The sequence below is a fragment of the Cupressus sempervirens genome, chromosome 2 (assembly GCF_028749045.1).
Source record: "Cupressus sempervirens isolate cs-2001-9-10 chromosome 2, ASM2874904v1, whole genome shotgun sequence".
In the NCBI taxonomy this organism is placed as follows: Eukaryota; Viridiplantae; Streptophyta; class Pinopsida; order Cupressales; family Cupressaceae; genus Cupressus; species Cupressus sempervirens.
This window is the reverse complement of record NC_143119.1, coordinates 38,513,507-38,528,581: the sequence shown is the minus strand read 5'-3', so window position 1 is coordinate 38,528,581 and position 15,075 is coordinate 38,513,507. Positions and strand designations below refer to the sequence as shown.

The 15,075-nt window shown below is 35.8% G+C and overlaps 2 pseudogenes; one reads left to right on the top strand and one right to left on the bottom strand.

Moving 5' to 3' along the window:
- Positions 1–11,037, bottom strand: part of LOC149570956 (uncharacterized) — a 112,611-nt pseudogene extending 101,574 nt beyond the window's left edge.
- Positions 11,038–11,356: 319 nt separating this feature from the next.
- Positions 11,357–12,207, top strand: LOC149570955 (putative magnesium transporter NIPA6 pseudogene; annotated as a pseudogene).
- The last annotated feature ends 2,868 nt before the right edge of the window (positions 12,208–15,075 follow it).

Sequence of the window (15,075 nt, the reverse complement as noted above, 5' to 3'; positions counted from 1 at the left end):
AATGAAGATTATTATTAAAATATGTTTTATTAACCCCTCTTGGATGTGAGTTAGGGTTATGCCCTCTTTTAAGGGGTTTGGAGGCATTTTGGGCTGATTTCAGAACTTGATTTTTGCTGAACAGTGCAGATTTGTGAGTTTTCGAGTGTATTTTTTGTAAGAGTTTGGTGTTTTCGGTTGAGTATTTCATATCAGTTTGGGTTGCTACTGTATATCAGACTTTTAAATGTTAAAATAGATATGAAAATATGTATTTTTATATGATTATACTTCTATGATAGATGATTAATTTTTTGTGGTGATTCTGGGCTATTCTGTGCTATTTTCAGTAGCCCGATGAGCATTGTTTTTGGCCTCCGTTTGGGAGCTATTGTGTGCATGTTATACAGATCTGGAAATACCATTTTATAGGCTGTTATGCTGCACAAATTTCTGTCAAAATTTCCACTTTCAGATTTATTAATAATAGGTGAATCTGTGAAGCTTTTGGCACTATTTTCGGCATACTCAATTTGGGGTTTCTTGAGAAATTTCGTGGATCTTTGTAATATTGGTTGTTTGGTTTTAAAAATCTGATTAGAGGTGTGAAATATCATATAAAATCAGTAAAGGGACATTCTAGTGGTATCAAAGCCATGATTTTGCTAGCCTGAGGGTTTGTAGAAGTTTGCATGTCAGTTTTGACAACTACCCAGATCTTGCATGTCAATTTTGACAACTACCCAGATCTTGCATGTTAGTTTTGACAACTACCTAGATCTTGCATGTCAGTTTTGACAACTACCCAGATCTTGCATGTCATAATTTATGGTTTCATGTTGCTTCTAATCAGTTGCATGTCAAAATCTATGGTTGCATGCTACTTTTAATCATTTGCATGTTAGTTCTTGGTGAATTTGGTGGTTGCATGTTGCTTCTGATCAGCTGCATGTCAAAATCTATGGTTGCATGCTACTTCTAATCAATTTCATGTTAGTTCTTGGTGTTTGAAGAAGTTATAACCTATTGGGGTTAAACTCTACTTTATCCAGAATGGACAGGTATAGTACATAGTCTTAGAGGACACGATCTTGGACAATTGATATCCAGAGTCAGAATAGTAGAAAGGATGGTTATTTAGACATTCAAGATAAACTTAAGAAAATAAGCCATGACATGTCTGAATAGTTGGTTGAGCACCACCGTATAATGAATGACATGTTTTCTGACCTAGCTAAGGTGGATAAGTTGACTGGATTTCTATTTGGCAAATTTTCTCACAGGGCAGATGACACAATTACCAAGAACTTGCATGAGGAGTTTGAGGAACTAGCTTATAGCTAGGCTGAGGTCTCAGATTCTACTCTGCCACAAGAGGTAGTGAGAAAGGATATTACACAGATTGATAGTAATGGTCAACTTGATACTCAAATTGAGACAATTGTATACAACTCATTAAAGGGTGATGTCACAGGTATTCAGGATGGTATAGTTACAACAGGTAGTGACTACAGTGTAGTGGGTTCAAATGATGATTATGAGGATGTTGTTGTGCATGATGGTGAGATACTTGGTAGAGATGAGCAGACATTGAGCATTCATGACTTTTCTGAGAAAGAGTACCAGACACAGTTAGATGCTTTGTCACATGAGGTTGAGGCAGGTAGTACTTCACATGATTTGTCCAGCCAACTAAAGATGAACAAAGATAGTATTGTGACTTCATTATCTCATCATGATAGGATGCAGGATATGATAGAGGATCACATTCGGATGATTTAGTTATAGGGTAGACATAAGGGAGTTCAAGAAAAGTCTTCTTGTGTTGACTTGCAAGTGATTACGGAAGGAATGGGAATGATGAAGTTGAGTTATTTACATCTTCTATCAAATCATGACCATCTTCTTAGCCTTTTCGAAGACTATTCAGATGCCTAGAGGAGGAAGGAGGAGGAAGTTGATAGGCTTTCTCACAGGCTTGAGGACACTCAAGCTTCTTTGGTGAATACTCCATTAGCATTAAAAGACTGGGAGGAACATGGGGATAAGCATGGCATGGAGTCGAGTTTAGTTTCATCTTGCACTCCTGATACTCAGCTTTCTGTGAATGGTAGATCATATGTGGTCGTTGATAATGTTGTGAGTTCATCTTGCATTCACATCCAGGATACAGGGACAATGTCAGACAGGTATGTGGAGTTAGTTGGTATTGGTCATATTACTCAAGTGAGGATTTTGCTTGAGTTACCAGCTGATTCTAGTTTACAGATATGGACTTGAGATTGTTATATTAGCATTTGGGATTCAGTTGATTGCAGAACTTTAAAACTTTTTGGTAGCAGTGTTTGTTTGGGTGCTATCATGGATTTGATTAGCAGATTGCACGGTGTTGTCTTTTCTTGTGCTTGTAGCTTGTTCGATGTTGGTATTAGTTTTTATACACCGGTGTTGGGCTTTGTTCATGTATCTAGTCGACCATACTTGTTGGAATGTGTTGATGATCTTTCATATTTGGCAGTGTGTATAGATGAGTCCCAGGATCATATTGGCATTGATGACATCCAGGAGGATGTAGTGGGTAGTTTTGAAGACTTAGTTTCCTTCAGTACACAGGAGTTGGACAGTAGTGCTACAGTTTTTGATACTCCATATGTTGATATGAGCTTTAGAGTTGATTCAAAGGATATGGATGGTAATACTCTAGAGACTAGTAACTCTGAGGATACTCCTTTAGACAGTGCATCAGAGGAGGTTTGTAGGAGACAGTCAAGCCAGTGCCATCATGTGTCTAATCAGTTGAGAGTTAGTGAACGAGACATTGCTATCGCTTGCCAGCATTTTGATGCTGCTCATCAATTGTTAGCCATTTATGGATGGGGTTCTCCTACTAGTGATGAGTAGGGAGGCAGTTATCTTTCCTTGATAGAGTTCCACTCTTTATGGGAGGCTATCCAGATTCTGAGACAGGATTATATGCAGTTGGTAGCCGATAGAGATTATCTTATGGAGTGGGGCAATACAACATACGATGCATTGTTGGCCAAGGAAGATGAGGTAAGTGAGCTTACTCAACAGCTTGAGGTGACTTCTAAGATTCTTGAGAGTACATAGTTGGCTTTCATGGATTCACAGTTTCATTTGGCTAAGGTGACCATGGAGTTAGAGCAACTACAGTCTTTACTAGATTTTGTATAGTCACAAGCTATGGTGTTTGATGATCCAAGGATGTCCATGGTTGAGATTGTCAAAGATAGTGGAGATGGGGATGCATCCATCCTTGATACTAACATTGGCATATCAGGTTCATCCCCACTAGAGTCAGGTTCAGTTGAGTTGGGTGCTGCAGTAGATTGTTGTGGTATGCCTGACATGGTGGTGACCTCTAGCACTATTGGCATGAAGACTAGAGATGCTGTATCAAAGACCATGTGTGATGTTGGTGAGCCAATAGTTGGCATGGTTCCTACTAGTAATACTACTCCCTTGGTGATGTCTTTGGAGGTAGTAGTCAGTTCCAACTTGGTTAGTGATCAATTGCAGTTAGTTACATCTGGATTGCAGTCTGAGCCACTGACTGAGATTGGCTCATTCTATCAACATTACATTGTAAGGTATGCTCATAAATTTACCTTTGATGACCATGTTGATGAGATTATCATATAGAGATGTACTTTGGTTCCTAGTGCTTATCATTAGTTATGGGATAGTTTAACACCTCAGGATGAGAGTTGTGATGGGCATGACATGGTAATAGGTTCTACAGTTGACAGCTTGATAATACATGACTTAGAGCAGGAGTTTCAGAGTGATGCTTCAGTGGGTGTTGTTATTGATTCTACTCCTTTTGCTATGAGATCTCCTGACTTAGCTGGTGATCAGTCACAGTGGGTTGTATCACTTGTTCATGGTGAGCTGTTGACTGAGGTTAGTTTTTTTTATCAACATTATATTGCAAGGTATGTACATCAGTTAGAATTTGATCCTTGTGTTGAGGAGTTGATGGCAGGAAAATTTGGTTTGAGTTCCAATTCTTGTTGTTTATCTTGTGATGGCTTTTCACCATCAGGGGTGCATGGTAGTTATGTTTATGAGATAGTGGTCAGTGATCTACAGAGTTGTGTTGACTACAAGCATTGTATAGTGTGTGGATTCTCCATACTTGGTACAGTTTCATTCAGGAGCATTCACCATTGTTGCAAAGTTGGATTGTACATTCTGTATAGGCCAGTGGAATGCATTGATGGTATTTATTGTGTTGGTAGTCCACTCTACTTGGGTTTTGATGTTCTAAGAGTTTTTGTCACGTGGGTTTCTGACTGTGGAAGTTTTGATTTTGGAGTTTGGTTAAGCTATAATTGTCAGTTTGATTATGGATTCCTCTTGGTCATATTGCAGAGGATATTGCAGGAGCCTGTGTTAATTGGTAGTAGTATAGTTCATGACTACATTTGGGATCCAGGTGGATTGATTGGTTTATTGTTCAGCCATTGTTTGAGGACAAGCAATGTTTGGGAGGGGAGGACTTGTCATGTCCCCTTTTCAAATAATTAAAAATAATAATCTTTGCTAAGGTAGGCAGGCCCAAAAAGGTGAAGTTTTGGAAAAAGGGGATAATCTTTGGAAGCTAATGGACTAATAAATGAAGATTATTATCAAAATATGTTTTATTAACTCCTCTTGGACGTGAGTTAGGGTTATTCCCTCTTTTAAGGGGTTTGGAGGCATTTTGGGCTAATTCCAGAACTTGATTTTTGCTCATTTCTTTGTTATTCTTTAGAGGCTGCCAAACCTGTGGAGGAGGAGACCCGAGAACGGGAGTTTGTAGGTTTCCAGGGAGACCCAAGAACAGGAGTTTTCAGGTTTCCAAGAAGGCTAAGGATAGGAGTTTGAAGCCATTCCATGTGCATGCTCATGCAGAGTTTGCCTTTGTGCTGAACAGTGCAGATTTGTGAGTTTTCGGGTGTATTTTTTGTAAGAGTTTGGTGTTTCCGGTTGAGTATTTCATATCAGTTTGGGTTGCTTCTATATATCAGACTTTTAAATGTTAAAATAGATCTGAAAATATGTATTTGTATATTATTATACTTTTGTGATAGATTATTAAGTTTTTGTGGTGATTCTAGGCTATTTTGTGCTATTTTTGGGAGCCCGATGAGCATTATTTTTGGCCTCCGTTTGGGAGCTATTGTGTGCATGTTATAAAGATATGGAAAAAAATTTCCACTTTCAGATTTATTAATAATAGGTGAAGCTGTGAAGCTTTTGGCACTATTTTCGGCATACCCGATTTAGGGTTTCTTGAGAAATTTGGTGGATCTTTGTAATATTGGTTGTTTTATTTTAAAAATCTGATTAGAGGTGTGAAATATCATATAAAATCAGGAAAGGGACATTCCAAGTTCAACTTATACAAAAGTATATTCAAAATATAATTTCAATGATAAGAGATCTACACCCGATAGATCAAGATTTGTAAATGTTTAAAAGTTATATACCAATGTATAATGACAAGCCAAAATAGTTGATTACTTAGATAATTAAAGGAAGCTATATTTATGTTTCTTGTGCTAGAATGGAAGATATATTTCTCATTTATATGAATGCTTAAACATTTTCAAATATCTTTTAGTAATGAAAATTCTAGAATGGTAGAGGATTCAACTATGCATATAATGCTTTTAAATTTGAAAATTTTCTTTATAATGCCAACTCCAATTAGATAAATTTATTGGTTGTGATTATGATTATTCATACATCTACCTAATGAATCATCTAGGAAGACCATCATGGTCAAGATGAAGGGTGTGAGGAAGAAACTATTGAATAAATGGATACTCCTATATGATAAAAATAAAGAATCATCAATAACTAAAATAAACAATGTTTTTTATTAATAACTAGTGTCAACTCATTATAGTCATTAGTATAGTGTTGTTGTCAAGTGAAGCAATGGGTAATTGGGTACATAGTTCTCTCACAAATCCTTTTACAATGTAAGTTAGTTGCATTCTTTTTTTTGATATGTAGAGGTCAGAGTGTTGATAGTCAGTAGATAGGTGTATGGAAGACATCCTAAGCCTAGTTGACTATTTAGTTGATGCTCTAAAACCATGATGCTCAGTGGCTAGACAGTGGCATCCCAAGCCTAATTCCCACTTAAGGGAAGGCCTTTCTTGGTATAGATTGTGTGGGGTTACATAGAGGTCCATAGTTGGGAGGTTAAGTCCAATGATAATGCTTTTCCTTTCCTCTAGTAGCCAAGGCTTGTACAACTCAAGATCAAAGTCATTATGCAATCCATCTACAAACTAGGTACATTAATTTACATTTATGTTTTACAATTTTAGTTTAGGACTTAGAAGAGTGGTTAGTTTCACTTTCCATAGATTAAGGCAATTATTTTCAGCTAGTCGTTTACTTGTTTATGTTTTAATGGAATGGAAACAATATAAACTCATAGGTAGTTATAACTATCTTCATGTTATATTGAAATGAATGTTATTTTTAGATTTTTCTAATTTATTTTATTAGTATGAAATTTTAGTATGTTACTTATGTTATTAGAGCATTGGGTTCAACACTAAACCTCGGGCTCATCACTATCCTAGCAAGAAAATTGAAAAATGTAATTGTTAATAAAAAAAGGGATGTATATCTAGACTACTCCTTGAAAGAAACCTCATCACCCCATATTTTTTTATCTAATTAAAAATGTGCCAAAGTACAACTACTCTTTTTTTTCTATACCCAAGGAAGATGATTCATTAGCCTAAGCTCTACTCCAGATTAGGTGAGAAAGAGTTAGATGGATTCCAACCAAGAAGACAATCTTTATAACTAAACTCATTGAGGCATAGACTACCAAGAAAATAAATCCACTCATGATCTACTATAAACCTTGTAAGGGGTAGGATATGCCCAAAGATATAAACAGACAAAATACCCAAGAATAGGGTGTCTCATTTCTTAAAATATCTACGTGGGCTATTTTTTATGTATCCTCAAAAGAGGGAATTTCGTAAATAAGATTGGTTGTAGTTGAAACAAGAGAAAATATTATATATTGTAAAAAAATGATGGAATTTTACATTGTTTGAGAAAATAATTAAATTTTCTTTTTCCTTCTTATTTAAATGAATGAAAACATAATATTGATAAAAAGAACCAATTATATATTTCAGGCAAACAAAAATCATAGAAAATAATGGAAACAACATAGAGAATGATATGTCTAGTGGGACCATTCTCCATAAATTTGTTCCATAGAATTCTATTCCCTAGAAATCTACTCAACCATGTTAGGGTAAGTTATTTATTACTCTAGTTTCTTTAACTCTCTTAGATGCATATAATTAATATTTTATATTAATTATATTGTGCAAACCTATTTTCTTTTCCCCTCTAGGGTTTTGTTCATCTTTAAAGGTTGAATAGTTTTAATTTTTATTTTAATAACTTGGAATACATTTTTTCTCTCATATTGTTGAGAATTTCCAAGCTTTGCTTTTTCCATTTTTTGGTTTCTCTTCATTGCAAGATATTTGCATTCAGGTGTTCTTGAGGATCTCTGAAGTTGGTTTTCTCAACTTCTACATGGTATTAGAGTGGACTTGCTACTTCCTCGTCTGAAGATTCTGGAAGCCATGATTTGGAATTAGAAACCTTAGCTTTTTCAGAGTTCTTTTCTTCAAAAAGGTGAAGGGTGATTTTTCAGGGCACTTTGGGCTGAAATGGATGCTACCATTGGATCTAGAAGGCCATTTATAGTCAAGATTATATAATTTGTTTTATTTTTGGCTACAAGTCATTTTTTGGAAAAAAAATTTGGCCCCGTGGTACGATTGTATGGATGCATATTGAAAAAAAAAATTCAGGCAATCACCGCCGCGAAACCTAGGCACCACTAGGGGACCACCCACTGACTGCCTAATGACTACCATCCATCTACTCTGTCGATAGCTCCCTGCTGTAGCACAACCTTTGCTCCACCAAAGCACTACCTCTGCTCGGCCAATGATAGTGGTGCCACCGAGTTCTCTTGCCGGGTGCCATTACCACAAGTAGTCCTTGCTCTATCACTACTCCAGCATGCTGACATCATAATCTGACACTGTGATGTCATTTTTTGACTCTATAATGAGACTGACATCAATTTTTAGGGTGCCACATCATCTTTCTTGCAAGTGACATCATCATTTCCGGACCTTGTGCTAACATCATTTTTTAGTGAGGTGACATCATCAAACTAGCTACTGATGTCAAAAATTTGGCCACTAATTTTTTCTAGTGATGGCTTGGTGATGATTGTACAGGTGTCAAATTTAACACAATGTCTATAATTTTCCAACAAGGTGGTCTTTTGGAGCACCAGTCAGTTTTTTGGCTATAACTTGAGCATACAAATGTATTTTTGTGATCCAAAAGAAGTGCTAGAAAGCTGACTCAGAGACAAAGCCAATGGTGCTAGTTTCATTTGATTTTGAGTTTGTTTGAGCTTCCAATTTTGGTGAATTAGAGGCTTCTATTTTTCTTTTCTCTACATTCAAATTCTAGCTTCTTTTCTTAGCTTTTGTGTTTTTCCATAGTTGTTACTTTGGTTTTGGGGGATATATTTATTCATTGTGGGGGGGAGTATTTTCTATTCTTTAATTTTCTTCAGAATAATACCCTTTTACTTTTTTCCTCTTATTTCTCCCAATGTTGGATCCTTCTATGATCTAGCTCATGCCACACAACTATCACACCTGGAAGACATAGATGACTAGGCTTCTCATGTCAAGATGCTTATGGTCATGTCTAGATGCAAACCAACCTATTCTATAGTGCCCTTTTGAGGTTCTTCAACATAGGAACAATATGGATGAAGCCATGGGACTGATTGCACTAAACATCTTAGATAGTCTACTATTTCACCTAGATGGTTTGACCACTCCATTGGCTATTTGCACCAAATTGCACATGTTGTTTGGCATAGTGAATGAGTTTTGGGTAGTATAGCTTGATGTAGAGTTGACTTCTTTGACACCATCCAAATTTTCCACTATTGAAGACTTCTTGATGAAGTTCAAATCTCTGCGTACAATGTTGTAGGGATGTGGTAAAGACAAAATTGATAATGAGCGTATTTTTTTGACACTCTAAAAGTTGCAAGGATAGTATCAGGTCTTTTCTTCCACTTTCTACTCCACTATAGATGCCTTGGGTAACAGACATCATATGCCTTCTTTTGAGACATTTTTTGACTAGTTAACATGAGAATAGGCTAAGATCCAATAGGTTGATGACTCTGGCTCTTCCAACCAAGCATTGGTTGCTCAGACTTCTTAGGGGAAACCAAAATAGAAAGCCAAACTAAAGAAAGATACACCAAAAACTGATGTCAAACCTCCAGCTAACCCTTCCAAGGGTAAATCTTCTTTGAATTCTACTGAGTCCGCCTTCAAGACTAAGAAGAAATCAACTAAGACCTGCAGTTTTTGTGGAAAGGATGGACATCCCATTTCTAGGTTTTGGAAACATTTGGAAGCTTTAGAGGAAGCCATGTAGGAAAACCACATTTCAGCTCCTAAATCTTCATCCCACCTATAGGGAAAGGTCATGCTCTTATTGCACGAGCTATGACTTTTGGGCCTACTTGGATTTTTGATTTCATTACCTCTCACCATATGACAAAAACTCAGTAGTTGGTCACCTCTCTTTCTCCTTGTCCTACTTCACAGATTGCTATTGGGAACTCATCACATCTTTCTATCATGGGTTCTGGTTCTATTGCATTAGCAGGGGGCTCTCATTAGGATGTTCTTCTTGTCCCTGATATATCAAAAAACCTATTGTCTATTTATTAGATTTGCCACTCTAGCTCTAGTAAGATAGTTCAGTTCTCACCACATGATGTTGTTATCTAGGATTTACATGATTCTAAGATGATTGTGGTTACTGGGAGATTTGAATCTGCATATTTCCTCTACAAATTTGATGGATTTGAGTCTTCTAATGACACATGTTCATGTCTTGTTGCACATGAAAATTTAGTAAGAAGACATTGGCATGAGTGTTTTGGCCATGTCAATTATAGATATCTTTAGCAGATGAGCACATAGGCACTTGTTCTTGGGCTTCCCCAGATTTTCTATATAGCTAGTGTTTGTTAGGGTTGTGCACTTGGCAAACAACATAGGGATCCTTTTTCGAATGGATGAGCCACTCATGCTTTGGCACCACTGGAGTTGATTCATAGTGACCTCATGTCATTTCCCATGCCTTCTTTTTCAAGTGCTAGATATGTGCTAACTTTCATTGATGAATTCTCCAAATGTACATGGGTATACTTTTTGAAGTACAAGTCTGATGTCTTTGATTCATTTTGAGTCTTTAAGACATTTGTTGAGAAGTAGTCTGGTCTTTCTATTCAGTGGATACACACAGATAATGGGGGGGAGTATGTAAACCAAGCTTTCAAGGATTTTTGCTCTAAACATGGTCTTCAACATCAATTTTTTGTGGCCTACACCCTATAGGCGCACTTTTAGTACCCCTATTTCAAAAATTCACAATTTTGGTTGTCTTGGTCAGATTTCTCATAAGATGCCTAAACTTTCCTCTAATATGTCATTGTAAAGGATGAAGATCATAATCTTGATATGCAGATGTGAAATGCCTTGTTTGAAATTTCCAAATTCAGATTCCATTGCCTCAATTCTGACTCATAACTTCAGTTGAAATTAGAAAGGAGAATGCAAAATTGGAATATAGAATCAGGATTGGATTACAGAACTAGCATTGGGAATTTGAATTGGCATTGGGATGTAGAAGTGGAAAATGAGAAATCTGCTACACATTTCTCCTTCTGAAAGTAATATTCCATCAAGTGTGTTCAATAAATATTATGAGTTTCTTCAAGAGCAAATGGGAAGGGGTTAGAATGTTTGACCATATGCAAAACCTACACTCAAATTTGACATTTGAAATAGCAAATAAAATATTTGAGCATAGAGAGGTTACATTGGTAGAATATGCACTTACATGTTCATTTTCCACAATGAGAAGTTGTTTGGTCATTTTTCGCAATGAGAAGCTGCATTTTTATTTTTCACAAGGATAAATACATGTCAGAATGGCACAGCCATTTTCCTCACACTAGTCACCTGCATATATTGATGGTTTGACATGGCATAAAATGTGAAGAACCCAAGCCCAGATTGACACTGCATACAATTATGTTTGGAATAGATCAAACAATGAACATCTTGATGCATACATTTCCTTCTTCATTGAACCTTTGATGTCATCATTATATTTTGGCCTCTTTCCCATTTTTTTTACTAATTCTATTAATGTAAAGCCCATAGCCTAAAGGAGTTCAAAAGATATTGATGGAATGAAATTGGGCATGATCATTATGATTGTTGGAGAGGCTGCAAATTTTGTTGTTTATGCATTTGCTCCTACAATTTTGGTGACTCCTTTATGTGCACTGAGCAGAATTATCAGTGTTGTACTAGCAAACTTTATACTGAAAGAGAAACTGCATAAATTGGGGATATTGAGTTGTGTTATGTGCATAATTGGATTGGTGGTTATTGTGATTCATGCACCTATTCAAAGTTCTATTAGCTCTGTTCAAGAAGTTTGGCATCTAGCAACTCAAACTGCATTTTTGTTGTACGAGGTGTTTTTTGTGGTGATAGTTATGGTATTGATATTCCATTTTTCCCCATGATGTGGAAATAAAAATGTATTGGTTTTCACAAGCATTTGCTCTTTATTGGTCATGAGTGTGAAAGCACTAGACATTGCTTTGAAGTTCACTTTGAGGGAAATAATTAGTTGATGTATCCAAAGACATGATTTTTCATGATGGTGGTGATTACCTATGTTATCATGCAAATGAACTATTTGAATAAGGCTCTTGACACTTTCAATAGTGCGGTGGTTTCTCCAATTTAATATGTCATGTTTACAACACTAACCATCCTTGCAAGCATCATAATGTTCAAGGACTAGGATGGTTAGAGTAGAAATAAGATTGCATCAGAGATCTATGGTTTTATTATTGTCCTGTCTAGAACAGTTGTATTGCACATGACAAAAGATTATGACAAGACTCCCTCAATAAACATGTATACACCTTTGTCACCCTCTCTTTCGACATGTTTCAGCCATGAAAATGAAGATTTTAATCAGTGTGTTAAAGAGCAAGGCTTGTTTTTAGAAGATCATCCTTTCTAGAAACATGCACCATGTTAGTTTGTATTGAAGTTGGCACATGTTAAAATATCTTGAAAGAATCCTAGGTGTGGGGAATATCTAGTAAAACTGTGGTGTTTGTGAATCATTTGCTTGCTACTTGTTCCCTGCGAACTGAAAGAAATCACTACTTTTCATGTTGTCATTCTGGAAAACAATAAGGTGGTTTCCAAGGATGTAGCTGTCGCTATTTAGATTCTTAATTCTTCCCATGCACTTGCTTAGTGTGATCACAATTCTGGTGCAAAATTAATATAGTTTCTGGTGGCTTCAAACTGTACAGAGACATAAGAATTCTAAGATATTGATGGCTGTAGGAGAGATTAACAGGCAAGTGTTAGGCGAGACAAAGGCTTACCTCCGTGTCATAAAATATTGATACACATTCTCTTGATGTAAGGGAAGGATGATCAACATAAATTTATATTTCAGCAAAGATATTGCCAAGAGTAAGATGTACCACACACAAAAAGAACAAAGTGGATGATATGGAGTTAAAGGTAAGGAGGTGAATTGAAAACATTTGTTGATTGAGTACGTTATTGCACTCAAATGTAATGAATGGAAATGGTATTTAAACTTGTCAAGAATATAATCATAATAAAGAAAAGGAAGTGAAGAGTCAGTTTTAATAATTGAAGAGGAAGACTTATCATGGGAAGGATATTATTATCATATGAAGATAAACCTTTCAGTGGTCCTTCATGTTTGAAAAAATTAGTTATATTGGTAACTGAAAAGTCACCACCAGGAGAGAAGAGGTTAAATATGGAATTCAATGATAAGCGGGAGCTTTTTCTTTTCTTACATATAGTCAGAGAGCTAGAGTAGAGGAGAGGGAATGTTAGGCTATGTATTTCATTTCATTGCATAGAGGGGTTGGAAAATTTTGGTGAAGCTGGTTGTAGAGTCAATCAAGTTCAGTGCCATTATTTTACCATCCACTTTCATCATCTGTATCTAATGTTGTTTCATTGTGTTGAGTTGAAGATGGGGAAATAAATAGAGTTTTGTTTCATTGTTTTCAATTTAGCCAATCAGTAGAATAATCAGAGAATTATAACTAGTTGTGGAATTATGTCAGCATACTTCAATTTCATTTCATAACTTGCATAGTCATTCTTCATTTGCATTTCATAATTTGCATTTTCAAATTGTTGTGTTGGGAAATTCATAAGATTGTGAAAATCAATCAACATAGCATCTTTGCATTTAGATCCTTCTTGAGATTTCACTTGTCTAGGTGGAGCTCAGTTTCCTTTGCTATTCTCTGGTTAAGAACATACCTGCAGTAGGAATTAGAATTGAAACAAAATTCATTGAATATTTTTCACATAGGGAGCTGTACCTTAATTCAGAGGGAAACTAGTTATTCTTAGAAACAGTTTCCCAACTATTATGTAAATTTTTTCTTCATTACAAATTGGGCAAATTAAAAGGAGAATCAGAAGAAGAAAAATCTATTTACTAATAGATTTTTGGCGACTCTATTGGGGAGGTGGAAAAGAAGATTAGTGTTGAAATTTTACTTAGATTTTTGTTATCTTTGCTATCTAGAGATTGGTGATTCCATTTTAAATTCTTAGAATTTTTAATCAAGCAGCTCAATGCTTTCCTTTTCAGATTTTGAGGCTCCTCCCCTAGGATGGAGGTTGTTGGTTTTGTTGAAGAAGTTTTTCTAAAGTATTCAAAATTTTTAGAAGACTAGATTCCAGCAAGTAATGAAGATGTCTCAAATGTTTTTATGTTTATCTCAGGGTTCAAAGATCCAATCCAAGAAGTTATGGAAGATTTAATGAGAGAGATGAGATGGCTGAAGTCTTTTTATGGTGCTATTCTTATCAAAAGAAAACCTCCTGTACAAGAGCTAAAAGAAGAAGAACATGTATGTGAAGATCTTTATGAAGTTGAAATCAGTGAGCTTAACCTCACCTCACCAAATGTGTGGCATAAACATGAAGGAGAATAACATATATGAGGTAACCTTCAAGTAAGTAAAGATGAATGTTCACATAATTTCTACCTTCAGCCTGATTGTTCAAGTGATGAAATTTTTAGTTGTTGTGAGAATAAGGAAAGTTTTAGTTTGAAGCTTGATCCTATGTTAGTTGAAAGTGGTAATCAAGATGAGTTGATACCATCAGTAGCATGTTATGAAAAGTTTCCATCATGTGGGATAGATAAAGGATCAAAGAGTTCTAATTTTTCTTTTAAATGTCAAAATGAAGATATGGCTGAAGTTGTTAAAATTAAAAAGTTGCAGTAGTTGGTACCATCAACCATTCCAATGGACATATTACCTTGTAAAGAAGAGATCATTTTTCAGCCCTTACCAAATCTTGAGAAAATAGTTTCTCCTCTTTTGGCTCTAGGTATATTGGATGTTGAAAGTTGTTTTGATCATGGTTTTCTCATGAGTATTGTTGATAAAGATGATATGAGTTCTCTTTTGGAGGTGTGGATTAATTATTTGTTTCAGCCTGAAGAGTATCATAGTTTTGACTCTTCGATTCAGAAAGAGGAGGGAAAACCAAAAATTTATAATGAAGCCTAGTGGTTTGGAAAGTATTTTTGGCTCACTCATGATTTATGGTATGACATTTTTTCTTCCAGCAACAAAGGAGCTTTCTTTGAGTTTTTGTCTTGGTTCAGCTCATTGAAGCACAATCCACTTTATCGAAAACACTCATATTTTTCTTTTTCAATTAATGGTCATGTGAGTCCAACATGTTCTCTTTTGCTTTCTTGTTAATAGTTAGATTGCTTTTGAAATTTTGTTGTGCTTAGCATAGGCTTTCTCGCTTTTTGTTTTAGTTTTGGCTTTACTCCCCTCCACCTTCCTAGTAGTCA